Raw genomic sequence first — 19,437 nt, forward strand, 5'->3', positions numbered from 1 at the left:
CTTTGGGGAACGATTATCTGCCGGTCTGCCTCCTCCACTTCGGACAGCTCAGAGGGAATAACTCCCCAGGACCCTCTCAGCCCGCCCCTCCCAGCTGGTGACCTGCTGGCTAGCCCCCTGAGCTCTTCCAGGCTGCTGTCAAATCGAACAGCCCCAGAGAGCTCAGTGCTGCCTGTCACACATTCCAGGAAGGCTGCAGACGGAGAGGCTCCTGGGCCCTCCGGGCCAGGTTCCGGATTGGATGTGGCTGACCCAGCAACATTTGCCACTTCGGTGGACAGTCCCTGTGCTGTAGACCCACTAGCGCTGCGGGTTACCACTGCAGCTGAGGGAGCGTCCACATTACACGTATCATAAACCACATCACCTTTGGTCTTAAAAACATCGGAAGGGTGAAGACCCGACCTGGTGCCGTCTGCCCCTTCAGTGGGCAATCCATCTGCTGCAGCCCAGCGACCATTGCTGGTTACTCCTGCAGCCGACGGAGTGTCCACAGGACAAGCATCATTATGTAGCACAACACATATGATATCAACATAATCCGTCTTATACATATTGACATTTAGAACATCACATAAAACATCCACATTATCTGTATCATTACACACATTGCTACTCAGCACTTTACAAGTAGCCTCAACAGTTCCTGCATCGATCACCTCGATAGTCCGTGTGTCATGAATGACATCATCAGTTTCTGCATTCTCCATATCAACATGTCCCACTCCAGGCCTAGGCACTGGAGAATCACTAGGGCTGGCTCCTAGCACACAGTCCATAGCCCCTGGGGCCTCACCAGCACTCCCCACTTGCACTGCGTTATCAAATAGTACCTTGCAAGAGTCCTGAACTTCTGCTGGGGATGCAGGCTCCACGGGGGTTGGATTAGGCTCATACCGGGCTACTAACCGTCCCAGGTCAGTACCCAGCAAAACGTTGGTGGGGATTTTGTCAGTTACCCCAACTTCTTTCAGTCCACTGCCGGCCCCCCAATCCAGGTGGACCAAGGCGGTGGGTATGGCTGGGGTGACACCCCCAATTCCTCTGACAGCAATCATTTTCCCAGGTATGTACTGCTCTGGGTTCACAAGCTGGGGATGTATGAGAGTCACTTCTGCTCCAGTGTCTCTCAGCCCAGTGGCAACTGTACCCCCAACCGTGACAAGCTGCAGATTCTCTGCATAGCCAGTAGTATTCCTGGTAGCACACAAAGCCGTTGGGACTTCACTGGGGTTTGAGGCCTCACTGGATTTTGGGGCCTCCCTCTTCCTCTCTGGGCAAGTCGTGCTGATATGACCCACCCTGTCACATACAAAGCATTTCCGAGTGTCAGGTTGCTTGAATCCAGGAGACAGCGGTGCTTGCCTCCTCTGGGTGCTGGGTGAAACAGGTTTAGCAATCTGTTCTCCTCTCCAGCTGGGCGTAGTAGTCCTCCGGGACTCAGGTGCTCTATGGGCGGTGTAGGAATCGGCCATTTCCGCAGCCTCATCCACTGTCTTTGGTTCTCGATCCAGCACAAACAGCCGGACCTCAACAGGACAGGTGTGGAGGAACTGGTCTTTTATCATCAGTTCCTGCAGGGCATCTAAAGTTTCCACTGACAGTCCTTTTACCCACTGCTGGAAGGCAGTGCGCAGGTTGCAAGCATGATCCAGGTAGCTGTCATTAGGACCTCGCTGCACTGTCCTGAAACGTTTGCGATACACTTCTGGCGTGAGGTGGTATCGCGCAATAATGGCTTTCTTAATTGCCTCAAAGTCTGTTTCTTCCTCCTGGGGGAGACTCACAAACGCCTCCAGGGCCTTGCCTCTCAGCCCTGGTGTGAGGTATCTTGCCCACTGCTCACGGGGCACCCCATACTGCCGACAAGTCCTTTCAAACCCCTGTAGGAAAGTGTCTATGTCAGAGTCCTTGTCCATAGCGGGGAACTTATCCAGGGGGATTCTGTGGACTCGCTCACCTTCGCGTTCTGCGGGTCCAGCAGACCGGTTCTGCTGCTGAAGTTTAGCCAGCTCCAGCTGGTGTTGCCGTTCAGCTCTTCCCTCCTCTGCCCGGAGTCTGTCCCTCTCGGCCTGGAGTCGCTGGGCAGCTTGTTCCCTCTCTGCTTGTTGTATTTCCCTCTCTGCTTGCCGATGTTCCAGAATCAGCTTTAGGCGCAGTTCGGGCTCAGCCGAACCTAGTAGCTGTAGGTCGGCTTCCAGAGATGTCATCTCCGTGTTAGGTGGATCATCCAGGACATCGTCTCCACTCGCATCCTGTGGCGGGAGCGATTCCTCCTCTGGCGTGTCGTGAGCTGCACCTGCTGACGTTGAAGCACGGGCTCGTTCTGCCTCATCATGCTCCTCGAGCGCACGAACTAACTGCTCCTTAGTCTGGCCGCTCACCGTCTCGATGCCTTTGTGCTCACACAGGTTGAGTAGTATCTCTTTGTTTTGCCATGCATAGCTGGATGCTTTCTGAGCCATCGTGTTGCACAAAATAAAAAGAAAAAAAAAAAAAAAGGGGGGGAGGGAAAGCAAACACCAAGTGTGTATCTTTGAACAAAAAAAAAACGTATATAGATTCTGCACTGAGTAGACTTCTGTAGGCTAGTTGCTTCTAGCAAGCTTCCAGCCTTTAGTACTCAGAATAGCGAGCTAAACTGCGTACTAATGTACTAAACGATGCCACCACTGCCAGCCAATTATGTCAAGAACCGGCCCGCGGCACGCCTGCGTATACGGTTCCCGACTGCGGGTTTGACCAGATTAAGCGGGGAACAGCCTTATTTAAGCTACAAACAAGGCTGGAACCCCTCAAAACACCTCTCACTGCCACCACTAGCGTTGCTAGACACTTCCACTCTGCTGTCGAGTCCTCAGCGCGCACTCCGCGTTTTCGTATTTGGGTCAGCTTTGCGCTTAGGCCAAATACGGGAACGCCACGCACCCACACACACACACAGTTGCAATCTTACACTGTCGTGAAGCAAAGACCCACTAACAGTCGTTCCGAACGATACTGTTAGCTACTCGCACTGGCGTTGTTCGTACGTTGGGTCAGCTGCGCGCTTAGGCCAACGTATGACAAACGCCCCCACACACAATGCAATTACAATTTCCTACGGTAGTGTTGCTCAAGCGTACAATTAGGCATGAACTTATACACGGTTACACTTCAGTCTCTTCTAGGCTATGAGTGTTAGTTTAGTACGGCAGAAGTCAAACTTATTAAATAATAATTTAATATTCCAGAAAAAACATAGAACAGTGCAGAACTGAATATATACAAAAAGATTACAAAAAAACAAAGTAAAAATAGTTACAAGATAAAATGTACAAAGATAACACACAAAGCGATTTTGCTTACCAAAATAAACGGGAAATAAACGTACCAGCGTATCGATCTGGTGTTGTTGCGGGCGGTACGCACTTCTGGTCAGGAACCAGGTTAGTTCTAGCCGTGTGAGCTACCTCCAAGAACTACCAGTTGTGGCTATCCTAGCTGCGGTTTTATACTATGAAATACGCCTGGAGGCTGTAAGCCTGTGTGGACGGGGGGAAGCTAGATTTAATACCATCCTCAGACATAATTTGATTTCCCAGAGATCTGACATCCACATGTGAACAGTGTCCTATACAACAAAAGACTTTGTTAACCTCCAATCTCCCCAGGTTACAGGTGACAATTGATTAAGGCTTTCACATTGCAGCAGGATGTCCTGTGTGATCTGCTTCAAAGCAACTGTCTGATTAAGTGTTTCCTAATTACCTGTTTTCTGGCTGTCCAGAGGAACTGTATGCTAATGTCCCAGCCCCCTGCTTCCAGAGAGATTCAATGCAAATGTAGTACAGCCAGATAACCATCCCTTCAAAGCAGAATACACATGTGAGATATAGCAGACAGAAAATGACAGAGATATGTTCCTGTATTTCCTAATATCATCAGCACCTCAATATATTCCTGACACGCCCCCTCTTCCAGACGGCGCCGGCAGATGATTCTAACGAATCGTCCTGCCAAAGCCGACACTGACGGCCGGGCCTGGGGGGGTAACTCCTTAGCTCCAAGCTACAGGAATGGAAAAGTTGGTCAGGTTGCTGCAATGTGTCGTTGCCCTTGGCAACCTGACGTAACCAACCAGGGGAATGCGAGTCAGTGACAACCGTGAATTTGCGACCATAGAGACAGTGCTGCAGCTGGGGAAGGGTTCCAACCGTCGCTACACGCACTTCCTCTATAGTGGCAGGAGCTATCTCTCGGTCCCTTTGGGGAACGATTATCTGCCGGTCTGCCTCCTCCACTTCGGACAGCTCAGAGGGAATAACTCCCCAGGACCCTCTCAGCCCGCCCCTCCCAGCTGGTGACCTGCTGGCTAGCCCCCTGAGCTCTTCCAGGCTGCTGTCAAATCGAACAGCCCCAGAGAGCTCAGTGCTGCCTGTCACACATTCCAGGAAGGCTGCAGACGGAGAGGCTCCTGGGCCCTCCGGGCCAGGTTCCGGATTGGATGTGGCTGACCCAGCAACATTTGCCACTTCGGTGGACAGTCCCTGTGCTGTAGACCCACTAGCGCTGCGGGTTACCACTGCAGCTGAGGGAGCGTCCACATTACACGTATCATAAACCACATCACCTTTGGTCTTAAAAACATCGGAAGGATGAAGACCCGACCTGGTGCCGTCTGCCCCTTCAGTGGGCAATCCATCTGCTGCAGCCCAGCGACCATTGCTGGTTACTCCTGCAGCCGACGGAGTGTCCACAGGACAAGCATCATTATGTAGCACAACACATATGATATCAACATTATCCGTCTTATACATATTGACATTTAGAACATCACATAAAACATCCACATTATCTGTATCATTACACACATTGCTACTCAGCACTTTACAAGTAGCCTCAACAGTTCCTGCATCGATCACCTCGATAGTCCGTGTGTCATGAATGACATCATCAGTTTCTGCATTCTCCATATCAACATGTCCCACTCCAGGCCTAGGCACTGGAGAATCACTAGGGCTGGCTCCTAGCACACAGTCCATAGCCCCTGGGGCCTCACCAGCACTCCCCACTTGCACTGCGTTATCAAATAGTACCTTGCAAGAGTCCTGAACTTCTGCTGGGGATGCAGGCTCCACGGGGGTTGGATTAGGCTCATACCGGGCTACTAACCGTCCCAGGTCAGTACCCAGCAAAACGTTGGTGGGGATTTTGTCAGTTACCCCAACTTCTTTCAGTCCACTGCCGGCCCCCCAATCCAGGTGGACCAAGGCGGTGGGTATGGCTGGGGTGACACCCCCAATTCCTCTGACAGCAATCATTTTCCCAGGTATGTACTGCTCTGGGTTCACAAGCTGGGGATGTATGAGAGTCACTTCTGCTCCAGTGTCTCTCAGCCCAGTGGCAACTGTACCCCCAACCGTGACAAGCTGCAGATTCTCTGCATAGCCAGTAGTATTCCTGGTAGCACACAAAGCCGTTGGGACTTCACTGGGGTTTGAGGCCTCACTGGATTTTGGGGCCTCCCTCTTCCTCTCTGGGCAAGTCGTGCTGATATGACCCACCCTGTCACATACAAAGCATTTCCGAGTGTCAGGTTGCTTGAATCCAGGAGACAGCGGTGCTTGCCTCCTCTGGGTGCTGGGTGAAACAGGTTTAGCAATCTGTTCTCCTCTCCAGCTGGGCGTAGTAGTCCTCCGGGACTCAGGTGCTCTATGGGCGGTGTAGGAATCGGCCATTTCCGCAGCCTCATCCACTGTCTTTGGTTCTCGATCCAGCACAAACAGCCGGACCTCAACAGGACAGGTGTGGAGGAACTGGTCTTTTATCATCAGTTCCTGCAGGGCATCTAAAGTTTCCACTGACAGTCCTTTTACCCACTGCTGGAAGGCAGTGCGCAGGTTGCAAGCATGATCCAGGTAGCTGTCATTAGGACCTCGCTGCACTGTCCTGAAACGTTTGCGATACACTTCTGGCGTGAGGTGGTATCGCGCAATAATGGCTTTCTTAATTGCCTCAAAGTCTGTTTCTTCCTCCTGGGGGAGACTCACAAACGCCTCCAGGGCCTTGCCTCTCAGCCCTGGTGTGAGGTATCTTGCCCACTGCTCACGGGGCACCCCATACTGCCGACAAGTCCTTTCAAACCCCTGTAGGAAAGTGTCTATGTCAGAGTCCTTGTCCATAGCGGGGAACTTATCCAGGGGGATTCTGTGGACTCGCTCACCTTCGCGTTCTGCGGGTCCAGCAGACCGGTTCTGCTGCTGAAGTTTAGCCAGCTCCAGCTGGTGTTGCCGTTCAGCTCTTCCCTCCTCTGCCCGGAGTCTGTCCCTCTCGGCCTGGAGTCGCTGGGCAGCTTGTTCCCTCTCTGCTTGTCGTATTTCCCTCTCTGCTTGCCGATGTTCCAGAATCAGCTTTAGGCGCAGTTCGGGCTCAGCCGAACCTAGTAGCTGTAGGTCGGCTTCCAGAGATGTCATCTCCGTGTTAGGTGGATCATCCAGGACATCGTCTCCACTCGCATCCTGTGGCGGGAGCGATTCCTCCTCTGGCGTGTCGTGAGCTGCACCTGCTGACGTTGAAGCACGGGCTCGTTCTGCCTCATCATGCTCCTCGAGCGCACGAACTAACTGCTCCTTAGTCTGGCCGCTCACCGTCTCGATGCCTTTGTGCTCACACAGGTTGAGTAGTATCTCTTTGTTTTGCCTTGCATAGCTGGATGCTTACTGAGCCATCGTGTTGCACAAAATAAAAAGAAAAAAAAAAAAAAAGGGGGGGAGGGAAAGCAAACACCAAGTGTGTATCTTTGAACAAAAAAAAAAACGTATATAGATTCTGCACTGAGTAGACTTCTGTAGGCTAGTTGCTTCTAGCAAGCTTCCAGCCTTTAGTACTCAGAATAGCGAGCTAAACTGCGTACTAATGTACTAAACGATGCCACCACTGCCAGCCAATTATGTCAAGAACCGGCCCGCGGCACGCCTGCGTATACGGTTCCCGACTGCGGGTTTGACCAGATTAAGCGGGGAACAGCCTTATTTAAGCTACAAACAAGGCTGGAACCCCTCAAAACACCTCTCACTGCCACCACTAGCGTTGCTAGACACTTCCACTCTGCTGTCGAGTCCTCAGCGCGCACTCCGCGTTTTCGTATTTGGGTCAGCTTTGCGCTTAGGCCAAATACGGGAACGCCACGCACCCACACACACACACAGTTGCAATCTTACACTGTCGTGAAGCAAAGACCCACTAACAGTCGTTCCGAACGATACTGTTAGCTACTCGCACTGGCGTTGTTCGTACGTTGGGTCAGCTGCGCGCTTAGGCCAACGTATGACAAACGCCCCCACACACAATGCAATTACAATTTCCTACGGTAGTGTTGCTCAAGCGTACAATTAGGCATGAACTTATACACGGTTACACTTCAGTCTCTTCTAGGCTATGAGTGTTAGTTTAGTACGGCAGAAGTCAAACTTATTAAATAATAATTTAATATTCCAGAAAAAACATAGAACAGTGCAGAACTGAATATATACAAAAAGATTACAAAAAAACAAAGTAAAAATAGTTACAAGATAAAATGTACAAAGATAACACACAAAGCGATTTTGCTTACCAAAATAAACGGGAAATAAACGTACCAGCGTATCGATCTGGTGTTGTTGCGGGCGGTACGCACTTCTGGTCAGGAACCAGGTTAGTTCTAGCCGTGTGAGCTACCTCCAAGAACTACCAGTTGTGGCTATCCTAGCTGCGGTTTTATACTATGAAATACGCCTGGAGGCTGTAAGCCTGTGTGGACGGGGGGAAGCTAGATTTAATACCATCCTCAGACATAATTTGATTTCCCAGAGATCTGACATCCACATGTGAACAGTGTCCTATACAACAAAAGACTTTGTTAACCTCCAATCTCCCCAGGTTACAGGTGACAATTGATTAAAGCAGGCCATACACTGGCTCGATTCACGGCCGTTTCGACAGCAGATCCGATCCTGGGATCGGATCTGCTGCCAATCGCTTGCGCTAAACGCACCCGCCGATCCGATTCCCTCCCGAAATCGGATCGGACCGTCGATCGCGCCGTGCGGGAAATTACCCTCGATCGCCCGGCGGTAGGAGCGCGTCGCTTGCGGCGTACGATTCGGGCCCGATCCGAGCATGTATACATTACCTGAAGCTGGCTCCGGGGTCCTCTTCTCCTCGCTGCACCGCATTTCCGCATCTCCCAGTGTACGCTTATACTTCCTGTGTCACTCCGGTGACCAGGAAGTTGAAATAGAGGGCGCTCTATTTGAACTTCCTGGTCACGGAGTAACACAGGAAGCGCCGGGATGGAGCAAGAACAGCAGTGCGGTGCAGTGCAGAGAAGACGCCCGGGAGCCAGCCTCAGGTAATGTATACGGGGGGGGGGACAGGCGGCAGGAGCAGCTGAACAGATTGTGATCGGTTTCAGGCTGAAATCGATTCACAATCTGTTTGCAGTAAAGGCAGCCATACGATCCCTATCTGATCAGATTCGATCAGATAGGGATCTGTCAGCTGGTCGATCTAATGGCACATCGACCAGTGTATGGCCACCTTTAGGCTTTCACATTGCAGCAGGATGTCCTGTGTGATCTGCTTCAAAGCAACTGTCTGATTAAGTGTTTCCTAATTACCTGTTTTCTGGCTGTCCAGAGGAACTGTATGCTAATGTCCCAGCCCCCTGCTTCCAGAGAGATTCAATGCAAATGTAGTACAGCCAGATAACCATCCCTTCAAAGCAGAATACACATGTGAGATATAGCAGACAGAAAATGACAGAGATATGTTCCTGTATTTCCTAATATCATCAGCACCTCAATATATTCCTGACACTATTCAGTGGGTGATAGCTGCAGGGGGAAAGAAACTCACAAATGATCTCTTGAGATTCAAAAGGAAGGCTGTATACAGCCTGCTTGTGTATGGATGTATTTTCTATGTGTGGACATACTGTACATCAACCTACTTCCTGTTTTGGTGGCCATTTTGTTTGTTTATAAACAAACTTTTAAAAACAGTTTTTAACCACTTTTAATGCGGCGGGGAGCGGCGAAATTGTGACAGAGGGGAATAGGAGATGTCCCCTAACGCACTGGTATGTTTACTTTTGTGCGATTTTAACAATACAGATTCTGTGTATTGCGAAGTGAACTACGAATGTGTTATTCGCATCTACGAATAACACATTGTACGCATAGAAGAGTTCTTGCTACAAGCATTTACAGAGGAATTAATATGTACATTTATCCGCATAATGGCATAAGCGTCCGCATACAATACACTTCGCACTACACGTATTTGCATATTTTAACTCGTAGTCTATGAAATGCATACAAAGCGAATATTTTATTTCGAAGCCGTAGTTTGGCGAAGCGTAATTGCGTAAAACTATGCGTAGTTCCAGCGTAGCGAAGTTGGCTGACTACGACCATCCCTGGGGGCAAGAGGTGGGGTAGTATAAAAAAATCATACCTAGAGGCATGGTTTTAGGATATGTAGTAGGACTGCAATTTGGCCTTAGGACAAAAGGGGAGTGGTCTAAGCTAAAGTTTATGCTTGTCGGAAAAAGTGAGTTTTGAGGGAACTTCATTCCAATCAGTAGCTGATACCCCCTTACCCACAAGAAATCTTTACCTTCTCTCGAACAGATCATCCATCACGCGCATCTGTATGACTATAATTGAGGTGAACCCCCACAGTGTGATGTCATGACCATGGTCCGGACAGTTTGCTGTCTGTGAACCCCGTTGCATTGTGGGAAATAACGGCTTCTTCCAACTGCCAAGCAAGCAGCATCTCCCTCTGTGCATAGAACTCCTAGTAACAAAAATTCCATACAGAGCCTTGGGAATTGTTCCTTTCTGGTTTTGTCAGCCAGGTGTACATCCAGAGCCATTGGTTTCTGCCACGCCTATAGCCCTCACTACACAGAATAGTTCATTCATCTCATTTGCATACAGCTGTTCTGGAGTATTTTCTCCTCAGCAGTTATGGCCCATTCACACTAGAACGTTTTGCCGGCGATTTCGGCAAAATGCTCAAGCGCTAGCGCTTTTGAAAGCACTAGTGCTATAATAACCTATGGGCCCGTTCTTACTCGGGTGATTGCAAATCGCCAAACGCAAACGTGTAGCCTGCACCATTTTTATGGCGATTTCCCGGCAATCGCGTTTCAGTGCTATAAAAGTGGTAAACGAGATGGCGGAAAAATCGCTGCAGTGTCCGGAGATTTTTCCACGTGAAATCACGGAAAAATCACTCCCGCAATACGCTGGCAGTAATCACCGGCGTTTTGCGCTTTTAAGTGAGAATGGGCCCTAACAGATTGCCCAGGAAGCTCATGGTGAACCAGAACTCTAAAGGTGGCCACTAACGGTCCAATTTCTAGCAAAAACTCGTTTCAGCAATCAGAAATTTTGATTGGATTGGTTGTAAATGATCTCAGTTGATGGGCACAATCGATTAAGAACGATTATAAAAAATAGTCGTCCGATTGGATTTTCATCAAACCAAAATTTGGATTTTCTTGCTGGTTGTTATAGATAGGAAGCAAAGATTGGTTCACTGATAGTGTAGTGAACGATTTTTCTTCCAATCAGAATTATCTGATCACTTGAATGATTTTTCGCTAGAAATTGGATCATTAGTGGCCACCATTAGGAGTGTGTCAGGGCTGGAACGCTATAGGGCAATTTTTGCAACGTTTTGGGATTGCCAACAATCGCAATTCCACAAAACGCTTTCCGATGAAAGTGGGTGGGGGCAACCCATTAGTGTGATTGCGAAAAGGGGTAATCGCAATTGCAGGCCATGTAGCATTGTGAGCTCAACGCAAAGTATGTAAGCTCTGTATAAATTGCTTACCACAGCAATTATGCAGCGCTTTGGGGGGGGGGGGGCGGGGGGCGAGCGATTAGCCTTTTAAAAGACTTTATTATACTTACCAGGACCTTGTATTTCCGTCTTCCGTCCGTAGCTCCACCCCCAAAGGAAGAGGTCACAGGCGCTTCTTTGATTGGTCATAGAGAAGCCCCCAGGGGCGGGGCAAAAGGCGGTCAATCTAATTTCCCATTAGATCAACGGATCTATCAATAGTTTCCGGCATGCCCGATCTGACAGAATTGGGATTGAAAGGGATTGATTTGGAGATTGGAGCTGCACAAAATAAATCGTATTCTCAATCGAAAGATTGAGGGGGCGGGTTTACGGACTGTTCTCAAGCAAAAGCAGATAAGACAAGCTGGAAATTATGTATCAATCTGTCGATCTGATGGGAAAATCACATGGTTCTGTATCAGCCATGGGCCCTTTTCCACTAGATATATCACTAGCGTCCGCGCTAAACGCGATTGCGATTCAGCAAAAGTCCAAAATTTCCCAGCGATTTCCCAACATTTGCAATCGTGATTCTACTCTGCTATGCACTGCATAGCAAAATCACAGCAAAAATCATTCTGCGGCGCGATCGCGATTTCGTAAAAAACGAATGCGGAAGTGGAAATGACCTACCGCCATTCCTATGTTAAAAAGCAAACCATAGCAATTCGAAAATCACTAGCGGTTTGCGATTTTGCGATTCAGCAATCACAAATGCTCTAGTGGAAAAGGGCCCATTCACACTTGAAGCGCTTTTCTGAGCGTTTTGCGATTGATTAGTGTTTTTTAAAATCGCTCCCATTTACTTTTAATAAAATTGTGGGAAAATTGCAGAAAAATCGCTGCGATTTCACGATCGCGTACGTGAAAATCACGGCAATTTTTCCACGATTTTTACCGCGATTTTAATGAAAGTGAATGGGAGCGATTTTAAAAAAACACTAAACTGTCAGAAAAGCGCTTCTAGTGTGAATGGGCCCTTAATGTCCCTGTATGTGGTGAGGGTCAGTGTTGTAGCAATAGGGGATGCAATGGTTGGGGCCGCACCAGGGCCCCTGCGCCTGAGGGGCCAATGTGGGGCCCTCCTCCAGTCCCTGCTTCCGAATTCTGCGAAATTCCGATTTCAGAGTTTCCAATAGGAAATCTGCTTTCTGTGGCGGAAATCGTTATTTGGAAATCGGAATTCCGCGGAATACCGCATTTCCAAGACTCGGAATTTTTAGGCCAATCACAAGACTCAGGATTATTAGGGCTCGTTCACACCTAAGCGGGAATCGTGCGATTTCCGCTAGTCGCTAAAGCGCTAGCCTTTCTTAACACGCTAGTGCTATTTTAGTCTATGGCATTTTTCACACTTGATAGATTAGCGATAATCGCGGGAGTTCCGCGATTATCGCTAATCGCAAATGTGTTACATGCCGCATTTCTCCGGTGATTTTGGCGCGATCGCCATTAGCTTATATAGAAATGCTAATCAGATTGCTTCAAAAATGCAAATTTGTACAGTGATGTTTCCATGTTAAATCGCAGAAAAATCACCCAATGAAAACGCTGACGCAAATCGCTAGTGGTTAGCGATTTTAGGTGTGAACGAGGTCTTAGGCCAACCAGAGGATTCAGAGGTTTACTGTGGCTGCCTATCAGAAATGCGGATTACGCATAATGACGTACGACCACAAAATATAGCGGTTTCCGCAAAAAAAAAAAAAAAAAAAATCAGTGGAAATCATTCAGAATGTGGAATTCCATTGGAATCAGAAATAGTCATATTCCTTATTCTCTGCTCACACCTCTCTCGCCCAATGGCTGTCCTTAAAGCAAACCTGAACTCAAAATTAACGTCATACTTACCTCCCGTGTAGTGTACTCCTCAATCTCTTTCTCCTCTCCTGCGCCCTGTTTGGCCACTGTGATCTGTGGAATTCACTATCCCCCATTTTAAAAATGGCCATTACCCCATAACAGCTTCCTGGTCAGCACCATCCTTCCTAATCGTTTGCAAGTGTCCCTGCATCCTGTCCGTGTGTCAGTGCTTTTGCCCTACTGTGCATGTCAAGCACTGACAGCTGTTGGGACAGGACGCAGGGCGGGCCGAGCATGTGTGCACGTGCAGCGTGCGCCCAAGCGTGTGCCCGCACGTGGCAGCAGGTGCATGGTGGTGACAGACCTGGAGCCCATTTTCAAACAGGCTTAGGTCACTAGTTCTCTAATAATTGCAGTTTCCACAATACACTCAGCATTTTAATGAATTCACAGAGCAGGCTATTGACTCTTTGAACGTTTCTCTGCGGAAAAAACAGAAACACAGAAGAAACAATGAGAGGGCTGGCGCACACCACAAGAGCTTTTTAAATGCTAGAGATTTTAAAAGAGCTTGCTAATGCAATGCTATAGGGGATTTTTTTACAAAATCACATAGCTCCAGTCTGCACACACACATAGGATAACATTAGCAGGAGCTTTTAACCATTTCAGCCCGCGGGTATTTTTAACCTTATGCATCAGAGCAATTTTCACCTCCCATTCATTCACCAATAACTTTATCACTAATTATCACAATGAATTGATCTATATCTTGTTTTCTCCACCACCAATTATGCTTTCTTTCGGTGGTACATTTTACTAAGAATTATTTTTTTCTAAATGCATTTTCACAGGAATATTAAGAAAAAAATGGAAAAAATTCATTATTTCTCAGTTTTCAGCCATTATATCTTTAAAATAATACATGCTACCATAATTAAAACCCACGTATTATATTTGCCCATTTGTCCCGGTTATTACATGTAACGATCGGTGCAACACAGAGAGGATCTGATTACCGGTGATCTGCAGTATCACCGAGAATACAGATATATACCCGATTATTGATGATCTGCAGTATCACCGATAATCAGATATATCTCTAACCTCTGGACACCTGAGTAATATGAGTGTTTGGTGCAACAGTAATACTTTGAGGAGAGCCCTCGTATAGAGGGTGCAAGGCAGTAAGAGATACTGCCCAAAGAGCAGGCTCCTTCCAATGGGCTGAGGCTCCCCAAGGGGAGGAGTCAGGCTGAGAGTGGGAAGGACCAGAGTGAGAGTGACACCAATGGTGGTGTGTCACTAACAGGTCTGTGAACTATCTCTAAATAGAGGAGATAGTTCTCGAGGTCGGACAAGCCAGGTCAGCAACAGACAGACAGATCAGATACAGAGGAAAGAGACTGATAAGGAATCCTAAGGCAAGCAAGGTTTGGCAACGGAGTATCAGATATAGCGAAGTACCAAATCAGAGATCAGAAGAGAGGTCAGGAAAGCAGAAGGTCATAACAAATAATCAACAATTGTCTAGTCTAAAGGTGTGAGTTTCGTGATCATCAACACCCTGGAACTAGTCTGAAGTAATAACAGGATGGTAAAGCTAATTCCTAGTCTTGGGTGTGGACTCCTTGATCATCAACACCCTGGAACTAGTCTGAAGAATAACACAGGTAATATACAGTATTCCTAATCTGGGGTGTGAGGTCTGTGATCATCAACACCCTGGAACTGGTCTAGAGAATAACACAATTCTGACAAAAAGGTCTGAGTGCTTCCACGTAGTGATCGCAACGGCAGACAACCAGAGAATGACCAGCACCCAGTATATATAGCAAGGCGCTCTCCAGCGCCTCCCCTAAGTGCTGGACCAATGGGAAGTGGTGGAATTGTCAGCTGACCGGCTTGGTCAGCTGACTCCCTTCTGACTGTCATAAAAGCTCTGCCTCTCAGCGCGCGCGCGCGTCCTTCTGAACCTGTGTGGACTATCAGTCCCAGCCACACCAGACCTGTGCTGTAAACCATCCACTGTGCTGGGCGCGGAGCCAGCCGCACCGCTATCAGAGCATGCGGCGGTTCCTCCGCGTTCAGCCATACTGTCAGATGTAGGCCTATGCGTGCAAACTGCCGTGTCGGACGCGGAATCCGCCGCCTTGTTCTCAGGACATGCGGCGGTTTCTCTGCGTTCAGTCATGCCAGCAGATGCAGGCCTATACGCGCAACCTGCCGCGTTGGACGCGGAATCAGCCGCCTTGCTCTGAGCACCCGCGGCGGCTTTTCCGCGTTTTCTCACATTACACCATTTAAATTATGTCCCTATCACAATGTAGGGCGCCAATATTTTATTTGGAAATAGAGGGGCATTTTTTCAGTTTTGCATCCATCACTATTTACAAGCTTATAATTTAAAAAATGTTTGTATTATACCATCTTTACATGCATATTAAAAAAGTTCAGTCCCTTAGGTAACTATTTATGTTTTGGGTTTTTTTGTTTTTTAATTGTAATTTTTTTTTCATTAAAAATTTTATTTGGGTAATTTTTGGTGTGGGAGGTAAACAGTTAATTTTAAATGTAATAATGTGTGTTTATTTCATTAAAAATGTATGTAGATGTAGTTTTACTATTTGGCCACAAGATGGCCACAGTAAAAAAAAAATTTTTGTCCTGGCAGCGAAAGCTCTTACTTCCAGGTAGCATTACCCCTAGGGAACAGGAAACTTTTTTTTATCAGAAAGACGGCGGTTTCTGATAAGAAGCCGTCGGTCTTTCTACCAGGGACTTAGATCAATGAATGGGAACATAGTTGTAAATAATGTTTTATTTCTTAATTTCTTAGTTGTACTACACATACAAATCATTATATCATACATTTATTTTCACTTCATATTTCCTTTAACGCACAGGTTTTGAACTCCAGGCTTAGAGGGCCAGATCCATGGCAGTGTTTAGGATGGACAGAGAAAGAGAGGAATGTGTTCTACCTGATGGACCACACCTATCCTGATTCAGACCCATGCATTAATTTGAGCTGTGTCAAAAATGTATGAGGACCTCGGCCCTCGCAAGACCGGTTTGACATCTTGCTTTTAAGGGAAAAACAAAACAAGTTTAACTTACCTGGAACCTATTGCAGCTCCCTGGAGGAATCATGTGCCCGCAACGCCGGTCCAAGTCCCTTCGTCCAGCAGTGGCGACCCCCGCAAGGCTAGCCGGTCACCACCAGTCAGCGGCCACTGCACACCCTGATGCACAGTACACTCCCAGCATTGGGAGCACATCGTCCAGCCTTGCGGGGGGTCGCTGCTGCTGGCCAGAGGGACTTGGACCAGTCTTGTGGGCACAGAATACTTCCAGGGGGCTGCAAGAAGCCCCAGGTAGGTTCAACTAATTTTTTTTCATTACACTTAAAGAGAATCTGTACTCTAATATTCTTATACTAAAAAGCATACCATTCTATTCCTTATTTTCTCCTGTGCCCCTCTGTGCTGTTTCTGCCACTCTCTGCTGCAATCCTGGCTTGTAATTAACAGTTTTAGGCAGTGTTTACAAACTAACCAGCTTGTGATAGGCTCACATAAACAGAGTGTGTGAGTCATACAGAGTGTGCAGGGGGCCTGCAGAGGGTGTGTATCGCTTCTATCCAATCACAAGCAGCCCTGCACATTCCACACATTCAAGCCTTAGCCCGACAGACACGACAGAGGAAAGGAGATACGATTTATTACAGAGACAGTGCAATTAGGAAAGGCTGCAGTAAGCCAGAGCACATTTGAACAGGCATAGGAACTTATAGGATAGAAGAACTAAGGCTGAAAAATTTGTTACAGAGTCTCTTTAAAGGGAATCTGAAGTGAGTAAAATTATTTAAAATAAACACATGGCGTAGCTGCAAATGAATATTACATACTAACCTCGCCGTCAGTTCCCCTCAGAAGCTCACCATTTTCTTCTCTTCCAGTTCTGACAATATTTTTTCAGAACTGAAATATACCAGTTGCTGTCAGTTATACTGTATATCAGCAGCTGTCAGTTACAACTGAATGTGCAAGGTAATGTCCATGTTTCCCTACGGCTCAAGTGGGTGATATTACAGTTTAACAGTGTGCTGACCAGGAAGCTGTTATGGGGTAATGGCAATTTGTAAAATGGAGGATGGGGAATTACATTGATCACAGTGGACAAATGGGACGCAGGAGAGGAGAAAGAGATTGAGGAATAGACTACACAGAAGTTAAGTATGACCTGTGTATGGTTATTTTGACTTTTTATTTTCAGTTTGGGTTCGCTTTAAGATTTCCTTTAAGGTGCCCATTAACGGTACAATTTCTTCACCAAATTAAATCTTTCGATTTAATTGTATAGAAAATGAACCGTTTATGAAGGCAATCGATAGTGAACAGCTCTTTGGTCGATTGCTTTATAGTATAAAATTGATCAGAAAGTTGGAAAATATGATCAAATTTGAAGAAAGAATCGTTCAGTAAATGTGAACATTCGATAATTGCCTTCCGATTACTTACGATCATTCAAATCGCATTGAAAGATCGCATTTAGTGAAAAATTGTACCGGTAATGGGCACCTTTATACTTTAACAAATGTAGAAGCAGTGCCGGCTCTAGACTTTTTGTTTTGTTGAGGCAAACTTGTGAGGATGCGCAATTGTATTGTAATTGTAATGATCACACAGCACCCGACAATTTGCACCGCACGTTATAGCTGCGGTGAGCCCCCCAAAAAACACCCTCAGTATAGGTAGGTAGCCAGGTATAGGTGCTCCCAGTGTTGGTACTCTCTTCACTTCCTGTTTCTGCCTGGTGCTGTCCCCAGACTTCTGCCGCCTGAAGAAGTCACCTCACTTGGCATCATGGGCAGGCCGGGCCTGTGTAGATGACTCCTTTAGCAAAAGTGGGTAACATTCGGATACCAGCTTCCTAAGCTACAGAGTACTGAAATGCCCGGTTCTCTGAGGACAACCATGGCAATATGAATGACAGGCAGAGCATGCTCAGCACATGATGGTATGAAGCCTGCTGTATGCAAGGGAAATCCAATTACCCACCATGATTATCTCTATCAGTGACCACTTGTCTCGTGGTTTGTGCATCTGCTGAGTCCAGAGCCCAACTCAAGATCCAATCTGGAAAAAGAAGGGGGGGGGGGGGGGGCAGGGCCGGGCCGAGGCATAGGCTGGAGAGGCTCCAGCCTCAGGGCGCAGTGTAGGATGGGGCACACAATTCATTCAGTTGTCATTCCTAATTGTGTATGAAGCAGAAAAAAATAAGAAAAGGGGATACGTAGCAGTAACTGCAAGCCAGTTAACTAGATATTAAGGTGTTGGGGAGGTTGTGGGCCCTGTGGCCCTCTTAGTCTAATAGCAATCAGTGTGTGACGGCTGGGGGGGGAGGGATGGAAGGGCGCACTTTGGTGTCTTAGCCTTGGGTGCTGGAGGACCTTGTCCCTGCTCGGGGGGGGGGGGGGGGGGGGGGGTCTAAGAACAACCTTTTTCCACTATGCAGGCATTCTGCTTAGTGTGCTCCTACCAAGGTGAACCAGAAAACCAGTTTACAGTATGTGGCCTAAATACTGTCACCTCCCTCGATGTCCTCCCGGTTCCCACCGTTGCACTTCTGTAAAGTCTACGATCCAGCTGGCTTGCAGGCTACTGCACATGTGCTGGTCCTTGATCATGCCCCCATACCTGGGAGCATTGTGCGCAAGTGCAGTTACAGGCTTATTGAAAGCTCCCACAGAACTCCCCCAACCACGGGAGCATGAGTTGGAAGGTGCATGGCCCAGAAAAGCAGGTGCGCAAATATTCCACAACCCAGCTGGATGGCGGACTTCATGACAGCACAGCAGTGGGGACTGGGAGGACATCGCAGGAGCTGACAGTCTACAGGAGCTGGAGAAAGTTTCAAGTGAGTAAAAATAATTTTGTTTCCTTGTTCACTGGACAGCAGCACCGCATAGCCCATGCAAAGATAAGCAACAGCATAATAACCTTAAAAGCAAAACATTTCTTTGTTACAGCTGATACAGATTCTGCAATAAATCTGCAGCATGTCTACTTCCTGCTTTCATGGAAGCAGACATATAGTTAAAGGAAACCAGAGACGAGAAAAAGAAAAACTTTTATACATACCTGGGGCTTCCTCCAGCCCCACGCGCACGAATCGCTCCCACGACGCCGTCCTCCACTGCCTGCAGCTCCGATACCGGGTCCTGTAACTTCCTCCAGTCGCGGCCAGTCTGCGGCAGGTGGCTGCCGGAGAGATACGCAGAGAGCGTACTTCCTCTTGCGTAGACTGGCTGTGACTGTTATGGGACCCGGTACCGGAGCTGCAGGGAGCGGAGGACGGCGGTGTGGGAGCGATCTGAGCTTATGGGGCTGGAGGAAGCCCCAGGTATGTAAAAAAAAATTTCTTTTCCTCTTCTCCGGTACTGTCACTAATCCCCCGTGCGCACGCCCGCCGCGCGCATGAACGCCGTGCACGCGCACACACGACTGCCCCTTCTGGCCCCGTCCTCCTCCGGCTCTCAGCAGTGTCTCTGTGTCTTGTCCTGCACTGACACACAGACAGACGCAGGGACACTTGCCTATTATTATATAGGATTATTATTATTAGTCTGATTGAAGAGTAACGAGACGCATTTTGTTATTATTACTATTGATGTTCAGACAACTCCACAGGCTCCCTTTTTTTCTTTTTCATAGTAATGTCCTTCACATTCAAGAGTTTTTACAACAG

The sequence above is a fragment of the Hyperolius riggenbachi genome, chromosome 3 (genome assembly GCF_040937935.1).
Source record: "Hyperolius riggenbachi isolate aHypRig1 chromosome 3, aHypRig1.pri, whole genome shotgun sequence".
NCBI classification, from domain to species: Eukaryota; Metazoa; Chordata; class Amphibia; order Anura; family Hyperoliidae; genus Hyperolius; species Hyperolius riggenbachi.